We start from the raw sequence: 27882 nt of genomic DNA, 5'->3' as shown, positions 1-27882 counted from the left end.
AGGTCCTCTGTCATATGTCTAGTTTATCGAGTCTTCAAACATGCTACAGTAACCAGTAGTCTAGTATAATACACACTGCAGTTTAATCTATCCAAGTAGTCAAGTTCTAAGGTAAGCGCGCTGCTAACTTTACTAGTCTATGTCAATGCAGTTGAAGTTAGCCAACCCACAAACAAGTAGTACAGTAAATTTACACCCAGTAATCAATAAGGCTATTGGAAGGGAAATTATAAACTGCAAGAATAATGGATCGCTTATTCGGTGAGTATAGTTTGAACATCTGATATAAAATCAACATTTCTTAACTGAATGAACACTCATTCGGATATCAACATATTTACTTACTAAAAATCAACACCAAAACTTTTTAAAACCGAGAATCCTCCAACAACAAAGAAAAATTACTACAACAAAAGCTAAACATTGTAGACATATATTAAGAATCAAGCTCTGCAACAGTTATGACTGCCTTTATGGGTATCTACAAAATAAGAAGCTGGGATTTCTGAATGGCCAGGTAATACTGCAACACACTTGAACTGTTTTCACAAAAAAAGAAAGGCACTTTCAAACATCAGACCATATGTATAACCGCGATAAGTCTATATATCAAATATGAAATATGCAATTACCTTATGTTGTGAGTATTTCTCTCTTACTGCTTGAGAAGATGATGCACGTCTGTTCAACTGCAAGTCATGAATGAGATGCACGCAATCCTTTAACTCGGATGCCTTATAACCTGAACAACGTTGCATTTTTAAATCCTGCAAATCACCAAATATTGAATCTTGGGATATCAGAAGCAAGTCCAGTACCCTAAAAGATAAGCCATTTATAACATGACTTAACTTTACAGTAAACCACTCAAATGAACTTAATAAAACCAAAAATAAAGCAAAGAAAGTGCCTATGTCATTTTTTAATTGCAGATTCTATAGTTAGCTGATGTTAATAGAGAATTTACTCACCCATGGTGGGTTTTCTGGCTGAAGTGTAAATTTTGCTACAAAAGTGACTGAGGCTGCTAACATTGACGGCAAGAACCTTAAGCAACCATAATCTAGCAAGCTTAGCTCAACGAGGAACCAACTCAGGAATTCTAATAATGAACAGGATGGCTGCATTCAAACATATTAAGATGTCAAAAAAAATTTATATTGACGCCTCCGATATAGCTTTCATGTATCAGAATCTTCATAAAAGGTTGAATGGTTAAAATTTGGAATTAGGCATAAATACCGTTCTATCTCCTTCTGCTGCTCTAATAAAGATTCTGCAAACCCGATATGTGAACTTCAGTAAAAATATTAGTTAAAATTATACATATATTAGTTATAACTTACAAAAATCATACCTAAGAAAAGTTTTTGGTGTTGGATTGCTAAGTCCTGAATCCAAAAAACGAAGCAATTTTTTCTCCATTTGAACCACCTATAAATTTCACAAAAAGAAAACATATAACACTCTCTATATCATATTATGAAATGATGATACTAAATTGCACAAACGACCGTCAACTAACCTCTTCTATTGTGTAAGTATTGTCTGTTATATAACAATAATCTTCGACATGGGGAGGACTAATCTCTTCCATTTTCCTAAAACATGAACAAAAGAAATAAACTTAACCAAGTAAAATTAATGAATCGTGACTATAAAAAAAAGAACCAATCAGGTTTATAAGCATACGAGGCAACAAGCATGCTGGTTACACCAAGAAGCTGGAGCTTGTTCCGGCTTAAAGAATGTGAAGATAGGTATCTATCAATATACGAGACGGTCAGAAACAATGTATCCGATACAAGCTTATACTCCTCTGCTACTTCCACCAACCAATCTACTAACGTCTCTCGCATTCCTACTGTCACGTCTTTTTGAACCTTTTCCATATAATTCTGCAACAGCCTTCTGCTTTTTTCAATCTATATCACAAATTTTCATGTTAATTCTAACTAAGAACAAAACCACTTCTTAAATATAAACATAAAATTTCATTTAATTGACAATTAACTTGAAATTCATATACTCAATACTCGTATAACATTACCTAAATTTAGCCTGTCCGAAAAATAATCTCCGCCATACAAAGCACACAAATTTTTTAAAAAAAAATGTAACAATTACTACCATTTTCCAATTACTTAACATTCTTTCGATTTTGTAAAACTAATTTCACTTTTGTTAACAACAGTTATATTAGAATAAGTCAAAATATAAATAAATAAATAAAGAAGGAAAAAAAAACACTAATTTGGGGACAAATATAGTAACATACAATTGTTGTATATATATATTTGCACAAACTTGAAACATATTAAAAAACAAAACAAAAAATGAACAAACATAGAAATGAATTGAATACCTCTAATGAGTGAAGATGCTGATAAATAAGAGGTGCATACAACAATCTATTCTCATCGTGAAGCGACTCGAAAGAGATAGATACTCGGGTTTTGGGTTGCTTGATGATATCAGAGTTGTTGTTTAAGCTAATTTTGGGTGAATTAAAATTAGTGATGTCACCCAAAACAACTCGTTTTTTTGTGGATTGAATTTGTTTGTAATTGGGGACGGCACTCATCGGAGACGATCGCTTTCGTGATACCCAGTTGATGACGTTTACGCAATTTTCATCAGTTTCCATTGTGAAGTTGATTTGGATATGAAATAAGGGTTTTTGTTTGTTGGAGATATATGGATGAATGAATGCCGGCGATGTGGTGTTTTGAGTTTGAAATGCAGGGATTGCCGCGCGCTTTGTTTTTGTTTTTGTTATTTTTTTGACAGGTTTAATTTTGATATTTGTTTTACCCGCTTTCCCCCTGGAATTTAAGTTTTGAAAATGATACGAGTAGTAATTTCACTAATTTGTACTGTATTTTGTTAGACCATATAATTTAATTTTTGTTGGCTTAAATTCCTCGTATTTGTCGGGCCCTGATTACGACAAACGGACTCCACCCAAAACTTGAATAAACAATATATAGCCTTTTTCCAACCCAAATTTCAACTCGTATAAAACTATGAAAGCCCAAAACTCATGTTGGTCCACTAATCCAGTAGTCCACTACATTAATCGATAATGTATATACACAAATTATTTTATAAATTTATAGAGTTTTTTTCTAAAACTAGTGTAATGGAAAATTTTATTTACCAAAGTTGTATACTTTTAAAAATATTTATCAAATTAGTATAGTTTCAAAATTATGTTAAGTTTTATTTCTCAAATTAGTGTGGTGGGCACACTTATTTATTAAAATTAGTATAATTTCAAAAATATTTATCATTATAGGTTAATATCTAATTTAATATTATTATATTTAATTATTTATTAAATTAAAGAATAAAAAAAATCCCCAATCGCAATTTTATTTTCCATACAAATTTGTAACTATAGAGGGCTTTCGATTCTAATAAGCTGGTTGAATGTCATTTGTGAAACGAACATTTGTAACAACAAATACATCTATGCATACGTATATTCTTATTAGCGATTAACATTTTTTTGATGTAAGTCATTCATGATTCACCTATGCATACGTATATTCTTATTAGTGTTAACATTATTTGGTTGGAATGTCGTTTATGAAACGAACATTTGTAGTAAAAAAATGAGTAATTCTAGGTTTACAAACCTTTTACAAACTTAACTTCCACCAATTAAACCATCTCTACGTGTTCTCCATGTTCTTTCTATCTCTTCTTTGATTGAACCACCTCACATGCTAACTATGTTTGTAACAATTAGTTTGTAATTTGTTTGTCATTCTAGCATGGCTCTTAACTTTTGATGGTTCTTATTTGAACCAAACGTATACATAGGTGTATTTTTTATGGTTCAAAAGAGAATCATCCAAAAGTTAAACCGTACATTAACAAATTTTTTTTTTAAACGACCCTCTCTTTGTAATATAAGTTATATGTCTTTTAATATAGTCAAGCAAAATTATATATAATTCCTATAAAATAAAAGAAATGTGCATAAAATAAATAAATAGGATTTACATGAAAGTAAACTTGGTTATCTTTTAATCAACACTACAAACAATGTTGCATTTGTCCACACTTTTAGTTAGTGTGAACAAACTAAAAAAAAATTCACGCTTTTATTTGTGTAAAAATATTTAGAAATAAAAGTGTGGAGAAATTTGTACACACTTTTTAATAAATATAATATTAAAATAAATTTAACCTATAATATTAAATATTTTTAAAACTATACTAATTTGATAAATATTTTTGAAAGTATACTAGTTTGGTAAATAAAATTTTCTATTATACTAATTTGAAAAAAAACTCTAAATTATTATATGTTTTGAGCAATTATATATACTCGTATTAAAATAGACATATCCAAGAGAGTAATTAAGTAGCTTAACTTAGTTCTTCACTTTTACAAAGTTCTAAGTATTTACTGAAATCGAAGATTAAAAATGACGATAAAATATAGAATATTAATGGCCACTCAAGACTCAAAGAGGTTTCGAGGGAGCATCTCTTACCGACCCGACAAAGTAAAACAACAACATTCTAAGCTAGTAACTTGACCAAGCATCTCACTAAAAGTCTAAGACAAAGACTACTCCGCATTCCTTTAAAGTACAACGAAATATTTAGGCAAAATTAAATAGCAAAACGGAATATATTTTGACTTCATAGACACATGACATTTCAAAAAGAGTGAACAATCTTTACCTTTTAAAAGCTGGTCGGTCAAATTAAGCGGAATTTACATTTCAGTAACTTGGTGGCCTGCTGCTTTATTACTTTGCCGTTTATTTGTTTCAATGTAGAAGTAACTTGTAACTAATACATCGATACATGAAACATGTATTCATCATCGGTTCAATAGTTTCTTTGATAATCTTGTTATTATTATTATAATATATACGTCTAAAAGACATATATACGTGACACATTAATGATACTACCATATAGTTCAAACATCCTATTTGGATGAAGATATGTAGGTATTGATTAAACATATAACATGAGCATGTATCCGATTCTTAAATGCCAAGAACATGATATTGTACATTTAAAATCGTAAGCTAACTCTAATATGTATATCTATCTATATGGCCTTATCTAACCTATAGCACGTGGTTTTGCCCAATTTATTTGCTTACCATTTCAAAACAAATTTACCACATTTTTAATTAATTAGTTCTTTACAATCTACGTACATTGAACATATATACGTAATTTTTATCGCATATTCACATGTATTGGCAAAATATCCACAACTTATACTTTCTGTTACGATTTATATATTGTAAATTTAATTAAATTCTAAAAAAACTAACTTAGTTGATATAAACTTAATTAACTTGCAAATTAATTACAGTATAATATAGGATTATTATTTTAAAATTCTTTATAATTTAGAATTTTTGTTGACTTTCGAAACATGTTATATTGGTATAATGCTTGCATACTTAGTTGAAGAAAGTGAGTATTGACCGTTATATTGATAAATCTGCATACAAAAATTTAGGCACTATTAGCTTATAGATAATCAAACATCGATGATCACTGAATAGTTAGGCCAAAACTATGCTCATCTTTAACTTAAGGAAAATCAACCGGCCTTTTGAATTATTAGATAATGTTTGTTTGCAAAATTACCATATATTGTTTGTAATTGCTAATACATGTTACACTCAGTGGCAGACGTATAATTTAAAGTGAACCGCGTAGCACAAATTTTTTTTCCACTAGCCTTGTATCCGCATAAAGTAATGCAAATAACGATAACGATTAAATTGTTACGATTGTTAGCACTTTTTTAAAGAACTTTTGCTATTTTTAATGAATTTTAAAAAATTATGTCACTTCTAGTAGTTTTTCTTTATCATTTAGTTATATGCATACATATTTATAAGTTTTATTAATAGAAAACTGTTTCAAAAGTCTAAAGATGGTTATATTTATCGATATCCCATATTTATTTAACATGTAACACCAATAAAATATACATCATTTTTCAAAAAACTTGAACTACGTACATGAATTTAGCGGACTCGTAGCCCCGACTACCCCTAATTCCTATGTAGTTCCGCCCCTGATTACATTACTGTTTATTACAATAAACATCAATTGAACAATCCCAGTCTACCAAAGCTTCAAAATTACCATATGTGCATTTTTTATTATACAGGTACTTATTATAGCGAAAATACAAGAGATATATACTCCCTTTGTTCTACTAACTTTGTCTACTTTTAAAATTTTAAAGTCAAACGTGACCACCCTTTTTAATTTGCTCCTTATCTCTTTTGCTTATATTAGCTAGATATTTTTAGCGAGCTGATTATGTCCAACGTGACCACCCGTTTTAATTTGTGAGTACGTAACTTGGAGTCGTCATTAGTGAACCTTAAAAGTCACATATTGGTGTATATTTTTATTTTTAGAATTTAAACTTGAAATCTACAAGATTCTACCCTTAATGATGACCAAAAGCCTTGTTACCACTATGCCGCCTTGTCTTCTTCAATTCTTATATATTATTTTAACAAATACATTATACTAGCTAATTAATCGACCTAGGTAGTATTCGAGCATTGTTATAATTATTTTTTATAATTATTTAGCATAAAAATAATAAATTTGATGTCAAAACTCAAAAATTCAGAACTTTTTTATAAATATTATAATATAAGAGCCGAGTGAACCATTCATGAAAATAAGTTTGAGACAATAAGTTGGATTTAAAATATACAATAAAGACATTAAAATAAATATTTTAAAAACTTCCAAAAATAACAAGTTCAAAACCTTGCTTGCTATTTTTTAACAACTTGCAATTACCCATTACAAACGGTGAATATTTATTTAAAAAATAAAAATTAATAATGTAAATATGACATCACAAAATAGGTTTTTTTTTAGATTGATTTTAAAAATTGATTATTAAAAGTGAGCTATATAAATTTTTATATTTAGCAAAGAGATAAAGATTAGAATCGTTAAACTTAAAATAAACTTTTTTTGGACCATTATGGTATTATACATTAATGAAAATTTAAAACCTTTTTTTAAAAATAGTTGGAAAATATAAAACATTAAAAAAAACTAAATAAATGATGTCATAATTACATTTTTTATATGGAAAGTATGAATTAAAAGAAGTCATGGTTGTGCCATCTATGGAAAATTTTTAAAAATATTACCTCATAATACTTTTATTTTATTTATATACTAGTTAATTAACCCGTATATTATGCGGGTAGCTGAATAGAATTTAAATTTTTTAATATATAACACAATGAACGTATTTAACTTTTTATTATATTGAACACTTGTATTGTATGTTTGTAGTGATGCTAAGATTATAATTGTTTAACATATGACATTAGTTTTGTTTAAAATCTAATAATAATTCAAATTTCATACATCAATCTAACTCTAAAATACTAATAATCAATTTTGATCTACAAATTTGTTCTTGTTTTAATAGAAATCTTCCATGATCTATTAAAAAATAACTTGAAATAAGTTTTTATTTTTTTTTATTTTGTTCACTTTTAAATTTCTTTTTGATGATGTCATAAAAATATCAAGATCATGTATTAACATGTTATAAAAGTTTCTTTTCAAATACAATGAAATTATCATAATTTTGTTTTATTAATATAAAAGAAAAGATAAGTTAAGTTAATTCTAGTTAATTAATCATACAACAATGTGAATAGTAAATTACAAAAATGGTATCAATTAATCGAATATATTGAAAAGTCGATAGCTTTTAAGGAAAGTTTTTTTTTCTTGGTCTACCGTTTACGTACACACGCAACTTTTTGGAAAATCCAACGTACAAAGAAGTTTCACGGCAACACCCAAAAGTGGTAAAATTTCCGACGTTGAAGTCACCAACTTAGACTCATATCATATATGGTGCTGGTGCATGCATGCATGCCGACAATTTTGCAATGGTTGGGTGAACCTTGACTATATATAATTTCCAAAAGCAAACATTACGTTCTACTACTAAATCAATGTTTTAGTCAATATATTGACTTTCCAAAACCAAACATCGATCATGTTCCAAACCCCATCAGTAAAAGCGTATTATGGCCGGGATTCCAGGAAGTGACAATCATACCGGCCACATGATTTGATACGTTTACCATACTGTATATGTTTCATAGCATACTGTATAAGTATGTAATATTGTCTCATAACAATGGTAAATTTATCAAATTTTTATAATAAGAATATCAATACTCCTTATATTGGAGTATTATGGTAAATTTATTTTTCATGAATAAGACATAGTTTTTTGGAAAGCAAAATAGATAAATATGAAACAGTGTGACACATCTACATTATAAAGTTTTAGGTTGTGTCTTGCAGATATTGTAAGTTTGGCAAATAAACGACCACCAGGGCTCAAACGAACTACTATAAATTTTAGCTAATAATGAAAACGCTTTCAAAGATCATCTATCAGAATACTTTTATATATATACACAATAATATATTTTACATTATCTTGTTTAATACGTTCCTCAAGTTTAAATACAACAATTAATTACACGAATTGAACACATAATGTACAATGTACGTAAGAGAGAATTGCATATCTATCACAAAAGTAATTAAGTAGTGGAAAATTAAGAAAAGAAAGGATGTTTCCTGGTGATTGATTTGTTAAGGAATTAGAGATGTTTCACGTGCAAAGTTCAAAATGGGTATTTTGACTAACATATATATCATCATCGATCATGTACAGAAGGAAAAACGTGTGGCGACCAAATAGTTAATGGCATTTTGAAGTTTCCGTGTTAAACCGTCAACTCGATCATGTCTCTTCCACTTCTCTCTTCTTTAACCGTAAAAAACACACACACTCACTTGTGAGTTGTAACAACCACACGCCACATGCTTAATTAATTTTTTCATATCTATATATATAAATATAATACACTACCGATAAATCATCCGTACTTGCGGGTATACATACATTTATAATATAATAGCCATCATATCGAGCTTAATTAAGTTATGCCAAAGTTATAAAAAGGAAGATTAAACAGTTTTTGAAGTATAAGTAATTATATATTTTGTTGTGTCATTTAATTTTCAAGCGATCTAATTATTTTGTTGTATCGTTATAAGGTAATGACGATTGACGACACCCTAAAATTATACATCTTGTCAGATTTCTTAACGATTAAATAGTTTTTGAAGTATTATTAGTTATAATTTTTATATCTACCAATAAATTAAAACATGATTGAGATCTTCTTGAAACGACATGTGGCGTAATCCTTGATCGACACGTTTCCTTTTAATTTGTTTATTTTAGTAATTTAGCTTTTTTAATTTTATATAAATTCAATTTTCTTATTAGACTTGGAGTTAAACTCTAACTTTTGGCTTATAAATACAAAACACATTATAACCTTATTTGATTGATCGTTTTCTCATTAATAAAATTATCTCTTATTTTCTTTCTCAATTCTTCAACTCCTATTACTTATAATAAGTTATTAACATGAAAATTTCAAAAATTTGAGTTTTTCAATCCGAAATCACAAGGCTATTTGTTGTCATTCACTGTGTTTATAAGTTCCGATTTTGATGTGATTGTAAAATATAAGGTAAATCCAAAACTCTAACTAACATATATTATATTTATCATTACTATTTATTATAATTTAGCTTCCATCTTTAACCATAATTTATTTCATACCCATGAATCATGTATAACATATTCGAATTTTTTTATAATGCAATTTATATAACTGCCGTACATTGTACGAGTATTAAGACTAGTACGTATATATAACAATAATGCATTGTGAAAGGCGGGTTATGAAAAAATGTTGCATACACGATGGTTTGCAAATTTAGAACTTTATCATTCTATGTGTAAGTTCAGTTCACACCGATCTTAATTATGTGCATTTGATTCGGGAAGATGTCACATGCACTTTATGTGAGTAGAAGGAAAATAGTAAGGACACAAAATAATAAGTAAAGAGGGTCCATTGGTTTGATCACTTTTTGTCTAAAGTGATTAAAGAGAAAGTGAATTAGCTTTTTGTCTCTTTCAAAATTGGATATAGGGACATGACAATAATGCTTGTTTTGAACTTAATTTCTAGCTATAGTTATATTAGGTTTGTATGAAAACACATGTCCATTATATATGTATGTCGCATGGATAATTTATTTATTTGGTCATATATACTACATATTAATTAAGACTAATAATTACGGGTAGAAGCTTCAACAAAACATAAAACTTGACAATTTGGAATGAGTTAAAGCTTATAAGGAGGCAACAATTGTAATTCTAACCCCGCAATTTAATCAATAACAACCATCTATTTTTAATCTACTAGTACTAGATAATCTCAAAGCGTTAATCATGTCTTAAACTAAACACGGTAGCAATTTAAAATTGTAGTATTTTAGTGATCGACGACTACACTAACAATTGCCAATAATGTACGTGCAATGATATGATCCCTTTAATTCAAGGTCTTCCAAAACTAAAGATACTACTTTGTGCCCAATCCCTGTTACTTAATTACTTACTCGTACTAGCTAATCATTACTATAATAAATATACATATTCTATACAGAAAAACATTATCCATTTAACTTATATGGATGTCATAATAAAAACTTGGTCGGCAAAAATGTGTAGAGTTTTTTTTAACTTTAGAGGAAACAAAGTGTTAATTTTGTTGTCGGGTGGCATTGAATTGAAGTACATGCATTTGACTGCGAGCTTCAAACATTACGTTGTCGGTACATCAAGAGAATATGTCAACCGCACTTACTTCTTCTTGTCCTTACAATTCCATGTACGGTCTTTTCTTAATTTCTTATCACCTAAGACACGTAACCATACTTAATTCACACTTGATCGATCGATACTAATGGCTATCGATTTTACAAGTTTCAACGTCATCCGAACCAGATGTAAATGAACAGAGATATATAATGTTGAATTAGACACATACCATATATATGACATAATGTTTCCATGCACCTATAATTAAAAAATAAGAGTTAATTATCAAAAAAAGAAAACAAATGGTTAGATAAACCTACCATGATAATGACTCAAGCTAAACTAAAAATGTGATCAAGCTGCAAGCTTGTCCCTAGAGTGCCACAACTTTTACCAAATATGCTTTATCAACCATAGGGGTGAAGTCCCTTCACATGTCCCACACATTATTTTCTTTAATTTTGGAATAGGTTTGCTCATGGGTCACGGTCTTTGAACCACTTTTCTTATTTAAAACTAACCATATAAATTAATTTGCTTGAATTCCAATTTACCGTTTAAAAGAATTGTTGTGTTCCATACATCAAACAGTAGACGGATTAATGTTCGCCAATATTTGTTTCCCAAATGAATTTACAGAATGTGACATGTGTGCATATATACTATATATCAGTCTATATCACCATCACGGTTACGTTCTACACTTGTTCTATAGCGAGTAAGGGAGTTTCTTGTCAAAGGGTGCGTTCCAAATTAGCTGAAGACGAAGAAGTCCGTGAACTTCTTTTGCTAACGCAACATGTTTAAAAGGAAATTAAATACGTTATGACAAACTAGCTCGAATTGTAACTTAACCTCATTTCCAAACTAATTAATTAAAACGAAAGATGCATGATCATGTAGAATATTTTGTCCTTATTTTTTATGTGTTATATATGTATATATGTTGGATTTGATTACCTTCGACTTTTGTCTCTCTACCTAAAATAACTATAATACCCTTTTTATTTCCTCAAATCTCAACCAATCATTTTTTTTCCTCTCCTCCATAAATCATTTTATTCTTCTAATTTATTCAAAATCTTTTATCTCAAAAACCGTATATCGATAAATTGTAAAATTTATATGGGTGTTCTTAAAATTTCATGCTCTTTCATTAGAGTGGTTATTCGATATACTTTCGATGAATTTTTAAATCTGAACGCGGAGTCCGTACGGCTGAATGCGGAGCCCCGTCAATTAGATCACCCCATCACCGCCACCGCCGCCATTACGTTACCACCCCGACATCACCTCCATCACCGCCGCAACGTGCGGGTACCGTTATCGTACTTATGAATAACCAATTACTTGTAAGTTAAAACACTCTTTATGATGCACGTACATCTTAAAAGAATGCCAACAGCTTATTCGGTTTTAACCGAAGATCGAGTTAGACTGTTTTGTGAATCGTTGGCAGCACTTCTTCGGTTGTTCCATATAGGTTATGGATCGTCTAGTTTAAGCGATGAACAAGTGGGGTCATTTGGGTTATATATATATATATATATATGAGTTATTATTGTATAACAAGTATTAATGTAAAATAAATAAAACAAGATCTTGACCTATATATTATGGTAAAATCGATACAAGAAGATTCACGAAGAGCAAATATATATATATATATATTAATGCACAATGATTTTCTGATGTACGGTAATTTTCAGTGGAAAAACGAATAATGATAAATCAACTTAATTGGTTTGCCTAAAGATATGTCTAATAGTAAGATGATGACATATAGAAAAACAGGGGGCAAGATTAAAAAAAAGAATTAGTGAAATCCACATGTTAAATTCTTAAAGTTTTAGGTTGATTTTTAAGCATATAAATTAAGTTTGATTAATTATTATGTCAAACAAATGAAGTGGAAATGTGTTAGTCTCCCACATAATGTCAGTTAAGAAATTCTTTGTGGTGTTGAGCTAGAACAACTTTTTAAGTTTTAGATGCATGAGACACATATATGAAATTTCCTTATGAACTCGAACGACATCGGTTGATATATCTGTTTTACCCATTCTTTCTATCTATTAAAAGAAATGTTTGTTTTTTAGAATTGATGATGTAAGGCCGTTCCTTATAGACTTAAACTCCTTGTGTCCAATTGCGTCCAATGGAAGCAAACCCGAAGAAGCTAGTAGTTAGGGTTGTGTCCAAGCCGGCGTCCGAAGGTTTGTGTCAACATTAGAATTGCGTTTTGTGAAGGAAAGTGGGTCCCAGAAAAATGATGTGAGTGGAAAAATATGAGAAGAAGAGGAGTTTATAAGGAGGGGGTGTTATAAGCCGGAGAGTAAAAACCGGATGAATAGTGAAATGATAGTGGAATATGCGACTCCTTATAAGGAGAGACCTAATTAAGTTAACAAATTTAACCTTCATAACAATTAAGTCCTTTCTTTTTTATTATATTTTATACCCTTTACATAGTTGAAATTTAACAATTTAACCCTTTTTTTTATATAAATTGTTAGCTTTTAGATTTAGTTGGATTGAAATTAAATTCTAATAATTTGTTCATTTAAAATAAAAATGTGAGTAAATAAATTATTTTATATTGCCATATATATTTAGCTAATATTTCCTTTATTTATATTCTAATGAAATTTCTATCTACAATTGATGGTGTGACTTGTAATTAAGTTAACAAAAATAATCTTAACTACAATCAAGTCCGATTATATTTTATACCCTTCACATAATTAAAATTTCATGATTTAACCTTTTCTTTAAATTGTTTTAGTCTTTAGATTTTAGTTGGATTTAAATTAAATTCTAAAAATTTGTTCATTTAAAGTAGAAAAAAAAAGTAAGTAAAGTAAATTATTTTGTATTGTCATATTTAGTTAATATTTTCTTTATTTGATTTTTTATGAAAGTTAAAACATATAAATAAATGATTTCATAAAACTTCTATAGTGTAGGAGATATTTCGTTCACATTTCAAGTTAAACTTTTTATTTTTATTTTTTTGGAATATAACTGCCAACTAACGATCATTGTAGATCTTACTTCATCCTAATGTTAAGTTTAAAATGTGACTTAAAAGTATCTCGTGTGTTAACATATAACATAATCTTATATATATAATAATATATATACCTAACGACTCAATACTAGAATACCAAAGTTGCACCTCTACAAATATCTATCTTTAAACACAAATCCCATACAAAACCTTATCACCAATTTACATTACCACATTACTAACACGAACCTCCGACGCCACATTACTCATATGTAGTGCCACTGCCACCGCTTCCCATTTGCTCTGTCACATTGTACAGATATTCTTTAAATTACAATAAAGTTTAACGAAATATATAGATTTTTAGATAAGAAATATAGTTTTAGATTAATAAACTTATAATTTATTTATAAACAAATTAAAGACATTGTAATTAGTCAATTGTTTTTCATTAAAATAGCTAATCAGCTTTAGCTGCAACTATTAGGCCGCGTTTGATGAAATTGCAATTAAATTTCATTTTTTATTGTGTTTGGTTATTTAAAGTTGAAAAAAATTTCATTATGTTAGAATGTAAACATTCATCATTTGATGAAATCTCTATTTTTTAAGAGATGAAAGAAGGAATTTCATTTATTCCATTAGTTGAATTTTCAAAAACCAAAAATATTCCGTTAAACTGTATTTCTTTGAAATTTAATTTGATAGATTTTATTTTTTATAAAAATATTTCGTGGAGCAAACGCACACAATAACCGCCGGTTGTAAATGCTGTTAACTATTTTGCCGTGAAGTCAAATAATAACATGTAGGTAGTCCTTATCCAATCTAATGAGTTCATATAATTAGATATAATTTAAATTGCGTGCGACAGATACAACTAGAAAATTCCACAGGAGCAAGTTAAATTAGTTAAATACGAAATGATAACATGTAGTTACCATATATGAGATTCTTTTAATGTTCGCGCCGGCTACATTATTGTGGCGGTTGATTAACAAATTGAACCCGAATCTTATATAATTAATTTACTACTTAACTAAAGGGCGAATCTTACTTAGGCTAATTGCATATTAATTTAATTTATTTTCCAATGTTTATATGGAGTTTGTTAAACATAGACATTAGGGGTGAGCAAAAACCGAACCGGAAAACCAAAAACCGAAAAAAACCGACAAAACCAAACCGAAAAAACCGAAAACCGAACGAAATCCATTGGTTTGGTTTTCGTTTTCTAAAGACCGAACGGATCGGTTCGGTTTTCGGTTTCATATGCCAAAAAACCGATCAAAACCGAACCGAACTGAACTAAATATATTTTAATTTATTTTATTTTTATATCATATTACATTTATATTTATTACTTATAATTTATAAATATGTTCATAATTTAATCTTTTTATCTTTTTATTGTACAAATTTATACAAATTGTATATTTTTAATAAAAACGTGCAGTAAAAACAATTCGTTTTATAAAAGTTATACAAATTTTAACACCTAAAAAATATAATTACTTAATAAAAAGCTTCTCTGTATTTGAATTTTTATATCATATTTTTTTCTTAACAATTGAAAATTAAATTTATAACATAATATTTTAAAAAAAACTTAAAAAACAAAATTTATTAAAAAAACCGAAAAAAAACCGAAACCGATCCAAACCGAACCAGAAAACCGAGAAACCAAACCGAACAAAAACCAAATCCAATGGTTTTGGTTTTCTAAAAACCGAATGGATCGGTTTTGGTTTCGGTTTTAGGCAAAAATCGAACCAAACCGATCCATACTCACCCCTAATAGACATGCATTTGTTGCTATGTTATTTAAATTGTTAGAGAGTTATGGGTAACATAAATAAAATAAAATATAATAAAATTCATGATGCTAAGAAGAAAAAAAGGGAGACGAATAATGGTTATGTGTTAGTTTTTGTGTAGATGTGCAGCGGAGTAGCTATGTGGTGGTTATGGGTGGCTATGACAATCTCACAATTTCTATAAACTCTATATTTTTAATATTATTTTTAAGTATGTATTCAGTTTTAAGGTAATTGGCAACCTCAGGCACTACAAACAATATTGCATTTGTTCACACTTTTATTGTGTGTAAACAAAATTAAAAATTTTGTCACGCTTTTTTGTGTAAAAATAAATAAAATTAAAAGTGTAAAAATTTTCTCCACACTAAAAATTGTGAACTCACAATTTTTAGTGTGGACTTTCATAATTATTTGTAACACCTTATTTGTCCACGGTACCATTTGTAACACCTCATTTGTCCACGGTACCGTGGACAAATGAGGTGTTACAAATAATTATGAAAGTCCATACTAAAAACGTGGACAAATGAGGTGTTACAAATAATTATGAAAGTCCACACTAAAAATTGTGAACTTTTAGTTCTACACAATTTTTAGTGTGGAGAAATTTTTACACACTTTTAATTTTATATATTTTTACACACAATAAAACGTGACAAAAATTTTAATTTGTTCACAATCAATAAAAGTGCGAACAACTGCAATATTGTTTGTAGTGAGACTAGAAAAATTGAAATTTGTAGAAAAACTTTACATTTATTAGTATCATGAAAACTTTTCGGCGATCTCAGGATATAAATTATGTCTCCGCAACTGTAGATGTGCATATCGTTTTATGGAAAAGTTGTAATATATTCATCAAATATTGGTACACACTTATTTTTTAAGAATAAAGTGACCATCATCACATATATGTAATCTGATCATTAAAAAATTGAACATAATAACAATTTGACTAAATCAAATGGAGCAATTAATCTTATATAATATTTGCATATACTTTGTTATTTATTTGATAAAAGATGACATTTGTACCATTTACTTTTATTAATCTATCAAAGTTATACATTAATTACTTGTATTGTATGTTATAAAGTTTGTACAGTTTGATAAATTTATCAAAATGTTTGGTATGGATATCAATTCCCTTATTTGATACATTTGTATAAACAAATAAGTGATGAAAACCAGATATATTACCATTTCTTTCGATACTAAATTAATGAACTACCCAAATAAAATTCAACTAACATAGATAACATTAGTATATGTAGAAAATTCATTAAAATATTTAAGACTTTCTATACAATAGACATAGACTAGTGAACTAAGTAGACAAATTGCATCATAACTTACGTATGGGTAACAGACCAGTGGTAGAGACCCCGACACTGGTTAGGCAACCAAAACTATTATACTAATTTTGTAAAACATAGGGTCAAGTTTAATATATGAGTATTGAATTTGTCAATTTTGCTTGAATTCAGCATGCTTCTATAAAATTAAGTAACAAATTAATATGCATTTTTAATTAGCAACAAAAAAGCAGTAAGAGTAGCTAATTTAAAACATCATATCATATCTTACAATACTATTAAAGGAGATTCTATGATGACCTAAGAAAATGGTGTTGTCAAGTAATTAGAGTGGCCACGTTAGTATAAAGTGTTGATTTGATGACATAAGATTTTGGTTAGGGACTTAGTTAGGAGGTTACTTTTGTTTTAACTATTTAGTTAGGTTGGATTTTGTGTTGGTTTGATATTATGTACTATACAAAGGAGGTGTTGTAGGTTGATCAGGAACATGTTGCAGGTTTACTTTATATGTTTCCCATGCACAAATTCAAAATTTCCATTTGAATCTTGTAAAAAGCCAACTAATCAATGTATTTTTTAATTAACTAAATCTCAAAAAAATTGGAACTGAGCGGCACTTTTAAATTTTGAATCATATAGCTTCCTTTGAAAGGTTATTATTCCCAATGACTATATTATTCCCATAAAAGTTATTTTTTCTCTCATCTATTTCTGTTATAACCTATTTTCAATTCTCAAATCTCTCTCTCAATAACCGATAATTAACCCTTATTTTAGAACCAAATGCAAGTTTGCTGATATTTAACCATATGCAGAAAATCTGATAATTTTCCATATGGAATCGTTTTTTATAGTGAAAATTCTGGTGGAACAAGTAAGGCAGAAAAGGGAACAAGCAGATTCAACTATAGAAAGCCCATTAAACTAAAGGCTTGGGAAGAATGGAATCTAAACCAAGAACTTAATTCAGGTTTTTGTTTACTTTTATTCTGATGTAATCTCATCTCTTTGGCTTTGTATTTTATTTTATTGTTTAGGATGAGTGATAGTCTTTCATGTTTGGGTTGAACCAGTTTTTCCTACAGGGATTGCTTCAAACGCTCGTGAAGTTCAAGATGGAAGACCAAGTTGGTAGAGGCGATATTTTGATAAAAGTTAAAAGTAGCTATTGAAAGATGAAGAAACTAACAATTAATTAGTCAAACAACAATATTGTTTCGATTATAAGATGTTGATATTTTATTACTCTATCTAATATACTTTTTGTTGTTTGGTTTTTATTATTGGGGGTTCTTGTATATCAAAAAACAATACAGTAACATATTTATTTTGTGGTGTTTTTTTTGTGTGCAGGATGGATGATTGTCTTTCAACTGTTTGATGAAATGTTTCGAATGGATTGTTCTGTGCAAAATAGGTCATTTTGAAGGTTTGATATCATCATTAATAGAAACTAATGATAAGAAAAAAAAAAGGCAGTTATCTCATATAAAAGTTTTAATTTTTTTACTGTTCTTGAATGTTGGGTTTTGGTTTTACGAGCTTTTTTGTATTCTGGGTTTTATGGAGCAGATTCTTCATGAAACTGATAAGATGTTTTGGGATAATGAAGGTAATATTTGGATATTTATGTTACAAGATATTAAATTTTTTTTTATGTATATGAGGCAAGAATGCAAGATATTAAATTATCCTGATTTCTTACTTTTCACAGTTAATGTGTTATTGATCTTTGGAAATCGTTTCCTGTATGATTTTAATTTATGCTCGTCTTAAGTTGGTGTTGGTAGGCTGCTGCTGGTGATGATACATCATTCTATGTGTTTATCGATTTTTAAAGATTTTTTGATTTTGAGAGATGTAAGATTATGAAAACGTACTTAGTGTATGTGTGTGTGTATATATATATATATGTATATATATATAACTCGGTCAGTTCTAGAATACAGCTTTAAAGTTTTAATATGTTTTCTTTTTGTTGAAGTCCTAGATGCAAGATGCAGGGGGTGAATCAGATGATAAAGGTGTCCTGGATATATATAAAGGAAGAATGTGATGGACTTTGGTTAATCAGATAAGGTACAAATCTGATTAGTGTTAGATGAAATTCCTCATTCAGATTTCTTTTAAGCTTTATTGATTGTTTGGGTTTTTATGTGAGATTTCTTGCGTTTTCTTTTAATTTTTGTATTACATGTATTAAGCAGATGAGAAGACTGGTTCTCTAAACTAAATCAACAAAGAAAAATATGGATTTTGTTGGTATTTGTTTTTAGGATTTGGTTCCTCTCTTATTTTAATCCCATTAGTTTCAGATAATTTCTGCCTTTCAACCTTATCATGCACTCTTCATCTTGATAGTCATGATATAGCTGCCTTGAACACATTCAAGTCTTCCCTCAGATTAATAAATCCCGCTTTCCTACAACAATTTGTTCCCTTGTGTAGGTTTAGTCTATCTAATGTATGTCTTTTAAAGTCTGCAACTCAAAGCTTTATTTTCTTGGTTTTAGTATGTTTAATATGGTGGGATTATAATTGGTGTTTTTCAATTTTAGGCCCCGCCTCCTCAACAAAGAACATCTCAAGGAAATGATGCGGATGTTGAATTTTCGGATCATAAGCATCCGACAGGCCAGGTGATGCATCTTTCTCCCTATTGAATTTTAGCCCCATTAATGGTTCTTCATAATCCTGTATTCTTTTTGCTATTTATTTCTCTTACATGTGGGATTGACCAATTTACATATAGATGTCTTTGTGGTCTGTTTAATTCTGGATAGCAGGTCAAATGTAACTGTGCTATTGTGGACATTCCATGAATGATTTACACAAATGGTTAGGATATGGTTTATATCTTTCAGTATGGTCACTTGCCCTGTTTGGCCATTTTAGTGTCAAATTTAGGAAGTGTTGAGTTAGAAGTATCCCATATATATTATGTTATTTGAAATTCTGAAAGTTTTGGTGCAAAATAACAGCGGTTTGAAAGTTTTGGTAGTCCATTTTGGGTTATTTGAAGTAATCTGCAGATTTTGGGTGTGTTTTCAAGTGTTACTGGCTTATGGAAATAGGTCGAGGACTCAAGTCATATAAGTTGTTGAAACGGGTCGACAGACAACATGGGTAAAAAACAAAAATGGCCTTGCGGCAGATTTTGAAGGATTATAACTTTTTCTGTATTTTGTTTTGTTTCAAACGGAAAGTAGATAATGAAAGTATGGTTGAAGGTCTTTCAAATGGTGTATGATTTTCAGAATACGGATGCGTCTAGGTAGTTCAAAAAAAGGTTGGAAAACTGCCGGTTGGAGCTGTTGGGCTGAGTTTCCAGCAGCCAAAATGACTTTTGGCAGTTTTTAGAAGCTGTAACTATTTGTGTATAATGTTTTGGTAGAAACTGAAAATAGGTAATGAAAGTATGGGCGAAGCTCTTTCAAATGAAATAAGACTTGCTGAAAACGGGTTTATTTAAGTGAGTCAAATGTGAGTCCAAAAACAGAGGTTGGAGTTGTTTGTTGGAGTTCCTAACATATTTTAAAATGGTAATAACTTTTAAACCTTGACTTCGTTTTAGACGAATCCACATAAAGGTAAAAGAAGCTTCTTTTTAATGGTTATTGTAACATCCCGAACGTTTTATTAAACGGTTGACTTGAGTCGTTAAGTCAACAATACGTGTCTGTTAAGCCTTTAAATAATTTAATGTCTATATGTGTTTAATGTGTTATACGTGTAAAGCTTTAGTGACTTAATGATTGATGTGTTAAATTGTTTAAGATATGTTTTATATGCCTTTTGACGAGCTTGAAGTGTTTAATGGGTTGTAAGTATTCTCCATAAGTGTTTTGAGCTAAAAATAAGTCGTTTGGAAGCTTAGAGACTAGTTTTGACTTAGGGTTAAACTCAAAAACGGGTTAAGGGTCTTGTAACCTATCATTAGACTCATAATACAGAGATTATACTCTTCCTTTGAAGCCCTAGTTGTCCCCTTGGTTCCATAGCATTCTATTGTTCGATTTCATCGTTATTCAGTTGATTCGAGAGTGTTTTGATCAAGTTTTTGCATCCTCTTTGTAATCTCCAGGTATCCAAGGTATAATAACATTGATTTTATGTCCTTTCAATCATATAATCAGATCCATAACTGGTCTAGGTTATTGTAAGATCAATTGATGTCAAAAACGTGTGTTTTGATCAATTCGGTAACCTAAAACATTTGTTATTGTGATGCAAATCAAGAAAGGATTAATCAATGATTTCATTGCATCATTATGGTCTTAAAATGGTGAAATTTGAGGTGCAAAAGTCGTTCATAAGATTTGGGGTCGTTTGGGGTGTATTTGGTTAAGTTTTGAAGGTTAAACAATGAGGTTTGTGCAGATTCGGGGCTAGCTGCGGCGCAGCTACTAAGCTGCCGCGCAACTAGAAAACAGTGACATATAGTTGCGACGCAATAGCGACAGAATTTTCAAATGGTCATAACTTTTGAACCGTAACTCCGTTTTTGACAAATAAGCTATCCACGAAATCGTGAGAGAGTCTACTTTCTAATGGTAATGCTTTTAAATGATGATGATGATGTCAAATTTCCAGAAAGGTTAATTTAGTGAGTGAATGTCGAGTTCCGTCGAGTTATATAAGCCCTTAAGTATTAAATGAACCTCCGATACATCAAGCATTGTCATGAGTCATGTTTATAGGTATTTGGACTTGAGTCATGACCATAAGTAAGTGAGTACTTGTTAGCTCATTATGTTGTCTAATGATTATAGGTAGTCGGGAATACTTGCAAAGCTCGGTAACTTACGCTATCATTTGTTGTACGCTTCTACGAGGTAAGATACATGACTTTTCTCACGCTGGAGGCACAACAAAATGTGGTTTTCTGTAAGTAACCTCTTAATCGGATTACCTTATATGTGTTGGGTTTTCCGGGTTATGCGGGAGGTTATGTGGTAATATATGCATGTTGAAATGATTTATGTTGATATGATGATGTTTAAAGTAGAAGTATATATGTGCATTTGAAGTATGATGCTTATAATGACGTTGCTATGATATGTTTAAGATATGTGTTGTTGATAATGTCGTTGATATGCCTTAATGTTGATATGTGATGTCTTGTATATGGGACTTAAGTATGACATGTCTAGTTCACTAAATACACGTGGGAATTGCTATGAGTTGTGCACGTTAGTGGGATTAAACGTTAAAGTAGATATGAGATTACTTAGGTAATGAATATACCTAATGTTAAAGTAAAGTGTGAAATGTGGGAAATCGTTCTAGCCTTAGTGTTAGTGCGCAAAAGTAAGAAAGATAAATACGTGGGAAATACTATAGCTAAATACGTGAGATTGATGTGGGAAGTGTTAAGCTTAACCCGTACTAGTTGTAATGCTAGTGCGTAAGACGTGGGAAATCGTGCTAGTTGTAAAGCTAGTGCGTAATATGTAAAGATGTAAAACGTGAGAATAAGTCGATTAAGATAGATATATGAATATGTGAGAAAGATGTATATGTAATTTAAGACGTGGGATTACAAGGTGATGTGAGATTTAATAAGATGTGTTGAGACGTGTGATAAGAACGATGCATAGGCGCAATTAGGAGTATATGTCCTACATGTGCTATGCATATATGTGCGATATGGTTATGTGTGATATGTAAGACGTAAGATGAAGTCGATTAAGATGATTAAGATGATAATAAGATATGTGTGGAAGAAGTATATGTGCTTTACGTTGTGAGACCACCATGTGACGTGAGAATATGTGCTAATATGAATACGTGTGACAAGTTTATGCGTGATATGCTAAGATATGATATGAAGTTACGTTTAAGTGGTAAGTCTATGTTGATATGATATAAGATACTCATTAAGATGTGGGTATATGATAATATGATGTATATGTTGATATGAAATGAAATATGATGCAATGTGGGAAAAGGGAAGTATGGGTTGATCTATGATAATTGTGAATGAAGTGTAATGTGATCATGTTTTGATAAGTAAAATATGACGAAGTTTTATGAAAGTAAAATGAAGAACGCTTTATCAAAATGTGTGTATCTTACTTAGCTAATTTTATTAGCTAACACTTGCTTTTATGAAAATGTTGTGTCCTTCAGGGTAAACAGGTTTGAGCTAGGAAAGGATTAGCTCGGTGAGATGGGTAGATGCAATAAAGAAGACTAGCATAGTTTGTTGAATGCTTAGACTTCCCCTTTTAGCCTTATGTCTTGGCTACTTTCGTTCATGATTTATGAACATGTATTAATGATGGCATTTATGTTTATGCCATAACTTGGATTTCATTTATATTGTTTTGATGATGCACGTTAGTAACACCATTTTATAAAGGTACCATCCGGTTACGGATGGAGCAGTTTTAAAGTGATCCTTTTCCGCTACTTTTTAAACGCCGTTTGGCAAAGTTTTTGAAATCCAGGTTCTTAAGACAACGGGTGTTACAGTTATGGTTTTGAAGTCTGGACCAAATTTAAATTATGACTTATAAGATGTTGAGTAGCTGTAATTAGGGTCGGTTGGCGTTTTCAAGTATGTATGATTATGGAGACCTATTGTATATGTTATATTCATAAGAATGTTTGTGGGTGAATAATGGAGTATTAAGTGCTTCCACATCTATCTTATCTGGTGAGCCTATAATAAGATGTTGATCACAAGAATCGCAGGAACTCATTGAAACACTTCTTCTATTTATTGATGTACGGAAGTGTGTTGTACTATTTACATATTGGTAACAAAGACTAGGATTTTTGCAAACAAATGATCAATGGTTTCTGGTCTTTCACACAACTGAATTGTTCCATTACATCTCTGTATTTCTTATGAGCTTTGATTGTGTCCATGGTGTCAATGTTTCTTCCTATCTGTTTGACAATTTGTTTACCTTTTAAAATCATTTGTTCATGTATCCAAGTTTTGACAAATCTCATAGTCAGACTTGTCTCATTTGTGAGTTGAGAAATTTTCACTTATTAATTTGTTTGCAAGTCTTTAGATAAGGCATAAGCATAATGGAAACAACTTGGACTACAACCTATTACTAAGTGTTTTAATGTAATTATGTCTTCTTGGTTGCATCAAAGTTATATGAATGTTGAAGCTCCTCGAGCTTGAATGCTATATTAATGTTTAATTTTGTATTATTTTTATAATTTTATGTTTTAAAAGTATTTTTTAATATAGCAAGTGTTCTGTCCTTTTCTCCTAACATGGTGACTACTTCTTCATATGTTGTATTACTTGATCTTTACACCAAATCAATTGTGACTCTTTATTTTTTTTCTACGCAATTACAATGATGCCACTTTGTTTAGCAATGCTACCCAACAGGACAACTCCATCGATCAACGTAGTGGACTACAAGAACAGATTGTATCATATGGATATTTGTAAATTTGAGAAAAATGATCGATTCCCCGAAATCAATTATCATTCGTCCCACCGTGCAACGCACGGGATTTAAACCCTCGTGTGTTAGAAAAACTTTGTTTCCATTATTAGGTGGTTTATAAATTGCTTGGAATATGTTTAGCGACCGATAAAATTTGAGCATGTGTCATTTGGTTCGCTTTCTTTTTTCCTGGTTTGAGTCTTATTTTTCTCATGTTTTACTTTGGTGGGGATTTTGGAATGTTTAATATTTTTGTAGCTATAAAAAGAAATGCATTCCGATTTGAGTATTGGGTTAATGTATATAGAATGGAATGATTTTTTTATTGGTTGTGAGGAGAAAAAATGTGATTTAAGTATATTGTAGAATGAAATGCAACTCGAAGTGCTAATGGGGAAGAGATTTGGGTTGTCTTTTCTCTTTTAAAGATCTAACTTATTTAAGTTAATGTACTCCCTTCGTCTCATTAGAAGTATCCTACTTTGAATATTTAAAGTCTTAATCTTTAAACTTTGACATTAAGTATAATTTTTTTATGTTATATAAAACTTGATGAAAATTATATCATTAAAAACACTTTTAATACACAAGCAATTAATATAACTTTTATTAAGTATCTTTCAACACAAAGAAAATTATTTGAGGTCAAAGTTGTAAAACTTAGACTTTTAATATTCAAAAAATGATACTTTTAATGGAACGGAGTGAGTAAAAGTTATTAGTTGTGATGGTTGGTTTGTAGTATATTGGAAGAAAGAATGGATAAGGACTGTTTTTACATGAGACTAATCAAATTTAATGATTAATATAACAAGTAACGTAAACAAACATGTAATTGATGAAGTTGCTTTTATATGTAGCGTCAAAATTATTTTATACGAAGGTCTATCGATTGTCCGTGTTTCTACACGGGTTTAAAACTAGTATATATTATATAACATAAAGAAAGGATGTGACAAGGAAAGGTTAAGGCCATAGTATTATTAAAATACATCTTGATTGATTTAAAAATGAAAGTTAACTGTGTAGATATTTATTTTAAACTAACAGAATATTAATATTCTAATATATATCATATGGTGAGGCAGGGGCGGTACTAAAGGGGGCAAGGGGGTTCAATGCCCCCCTCTAAATTAAAATTTTGTCATGTATTTTTAAATTTTTTATAAATTTTTAAAAATTTTCTATAAGTTTTTAAAATTTTGCCTCATTTTAGATTTATTTTTCATAAGTTTTTTAAGTTTGTCCCCTTTAAAATGTTTTCCTGATACCGCCTCTATGGTGAGGTGATTAAAAAGTCGTTAGTGTGGCAACCCCAATTTTATAAAATTATATATTTTAGGAATGGAAACTTTTGGATTTTGTGAATATTAATTTAAGTTGGACTGAAGTTGTCAAATTTAGAATAAAACATATCTTATTACTACTTCAACATCAATTACGTACAAACTGTCTATCGTTATGCTATATCAATAGTAACGATATATAATTCATATATTAACTTTAAAAACCAAACAAGTTACTCGTATATCAATATATCTGCCTATTGCTCAGCCTCTTTAATTTGAGATTTTGAGTCGCTTCTTGATGAATAAAAATTTGAAAATAGAAAATAATTGATTCAACTGTGTGTAAAAACAAAACGATGATATTGTTTCAACTGTAATTAATTGTTTAGGATAGTAGAGATACTCAATTTATAATAATTATTTTTTTTTGCCATTAGCATAGGATGATGATATTTGTACTATAATTTAGTTTTATAGACCGGATTTATCACGTATAAATATTAATAATTAACTTATACAGTCAACTTATACAGTGTTTGATGGTAATATTATCATAAATCATACTATATGCAAGTATGCAGGCATGCAGCCTAGCTAAATTGTAGCTTAATTAACTAATACCCTGTCTATATTATAATAAGGTTTAGTGAGAAAACATCGATTCATTCTCTTTTACTAAAACAAATAATAAAAATGCTTTGGGATACTGTCTTCTTAAAGGGATCGAACTAGTGAAGTCTCCAGGAACTCTCCGCGCGCGCGCACACACACTTAACTAGATCTGCGTCCGAGTGTTTGCATTTTGCAACACATACTTTTTACATTTACCAATTAATATTATTTATCTATGTATAAGCTACATTTTTAATAATATATTATAATAACAGCATTAAATTTCTTCTACAAATTGATTAATTTAGATTTCGGCCTTCGATGAAGTCATGGTTGAATCAGTTCAAAGTCTGCAATTTATGATTGATGGAGTACGTGTATGGATTTATTCTATCTAATTATAATATTATAAAAAGAAAATTACTAGCTAGAATGGTGATTGATGAACAAATAATGGCTAAAAGACATTTACAATAATATCAAAGGGAAAGAAATTCGATGGGCTAGGACAAATCCAACGTGCGTTTGGATTATCTTTTCGCTTTTTTAAAGCAAAATCATTTTGGTAACAGTTTCGAATGGTATAACTTTGAAATTGAAAGTTCTTATGTAGACAAAATAGAAGTAGACAAAATGTTAGGCAATTTAGCGATATGGTGTGTTGCATCTATTATCTAATTAATTATGTGATTATCTAGATGTTAGTTTCGGTACTTTATTCCATTAATAACGAGACATATATTAAAAAGCTCATGTTACGGCATATATACTCTCGTATTGTGTAAGCAAAACATACATACCGTGTCGCAACTAGTGTTTGAAATCGAACAAATATGAAAAACGAAGTCATCACGACATAGTCATGTAATTCATATGTACACACTCTTTGTGTCGATTTCCCAAAAAAATTGTACTAATGTCATATCAACTTTTGAATATAGTTCCACTATATAATTTATCTTGTGTTACAAATAAGTTAAGTTTGGCTCGGTTGAAACAATGACTGAAAATGGCCAAGTAACGACCTATTTGCGCCGTCTTCTATAGGTTTTGATTTTAATACCGTCTTTTACGCTATAAGAGGAAGGTTGAAATGTAAACAGTCTTATTTCTAGTTTGCTATTTAAAGCTAGCTAGTAAAGATGTTTTTCAAAGGTAACAAAAAAAGATCAAACCTTTGACCACTATCTAACTATCTAAAGAGAAGATTAAACCTTTGACTACTATCTACATAGGTAAACTTTAACCAATTTAGTTGGTTGATGACCGAATATGACCATGATTACAAAACAAAGATATTACATTCTTCATCACAAATATATTCCAATCTCAGTTGGACGGAGACTTTGGCGAGATGTCATTTAGCTCCAATCTAGACTTCTTAATTTTTATCTTGCATTCGTGTTGTGTTATCACATACAAGAAACGACTATACGGGTATATATATATTTAGCTTACGTGAGTTTGTATATAATATATATACATTGTATATGTTTGGGCAATCTGATGTGGCATAACAGTTGAAACTGCCGAGTACGACGGCTAGCCATCGTAATCAACGAGCAACAATTTTACCAGAAAACAGCCGCGTGGTTTGGGTGACGTGTGCCAACGCGGCCCCTACGTGTTCCCCTGTTTATACCTGTCAT

The 27882-nt window shown here is 30.0% G+C and overlaps 1 pseudogene; it reads right to left on the bottom strand.

The window, feature by feature from the left end:
- Positions 1 to 300: 300 nt before the first annotated feature.
- Positions 301 to 27882, bottom strand: LOC122597464 (annotated as a pseudogene).

Source organism: Erigeron canadensis, chromosome 4 (assembly GCF_010389155.1).
Source record: "Erigeron canadensis isolate Cc75 chromosome 4, C_canadensis_v1, whole genome shotgun sequence".
NCBI lineage: Eukaryota > Viridiplantae > Streptophyta > Magnoliopsida > Asterales > Asteraceae > Erigeron > Erigeron canadensis.
This window is presented reverse-complemented; position numbering and strand designations above follow the sequence as displayed.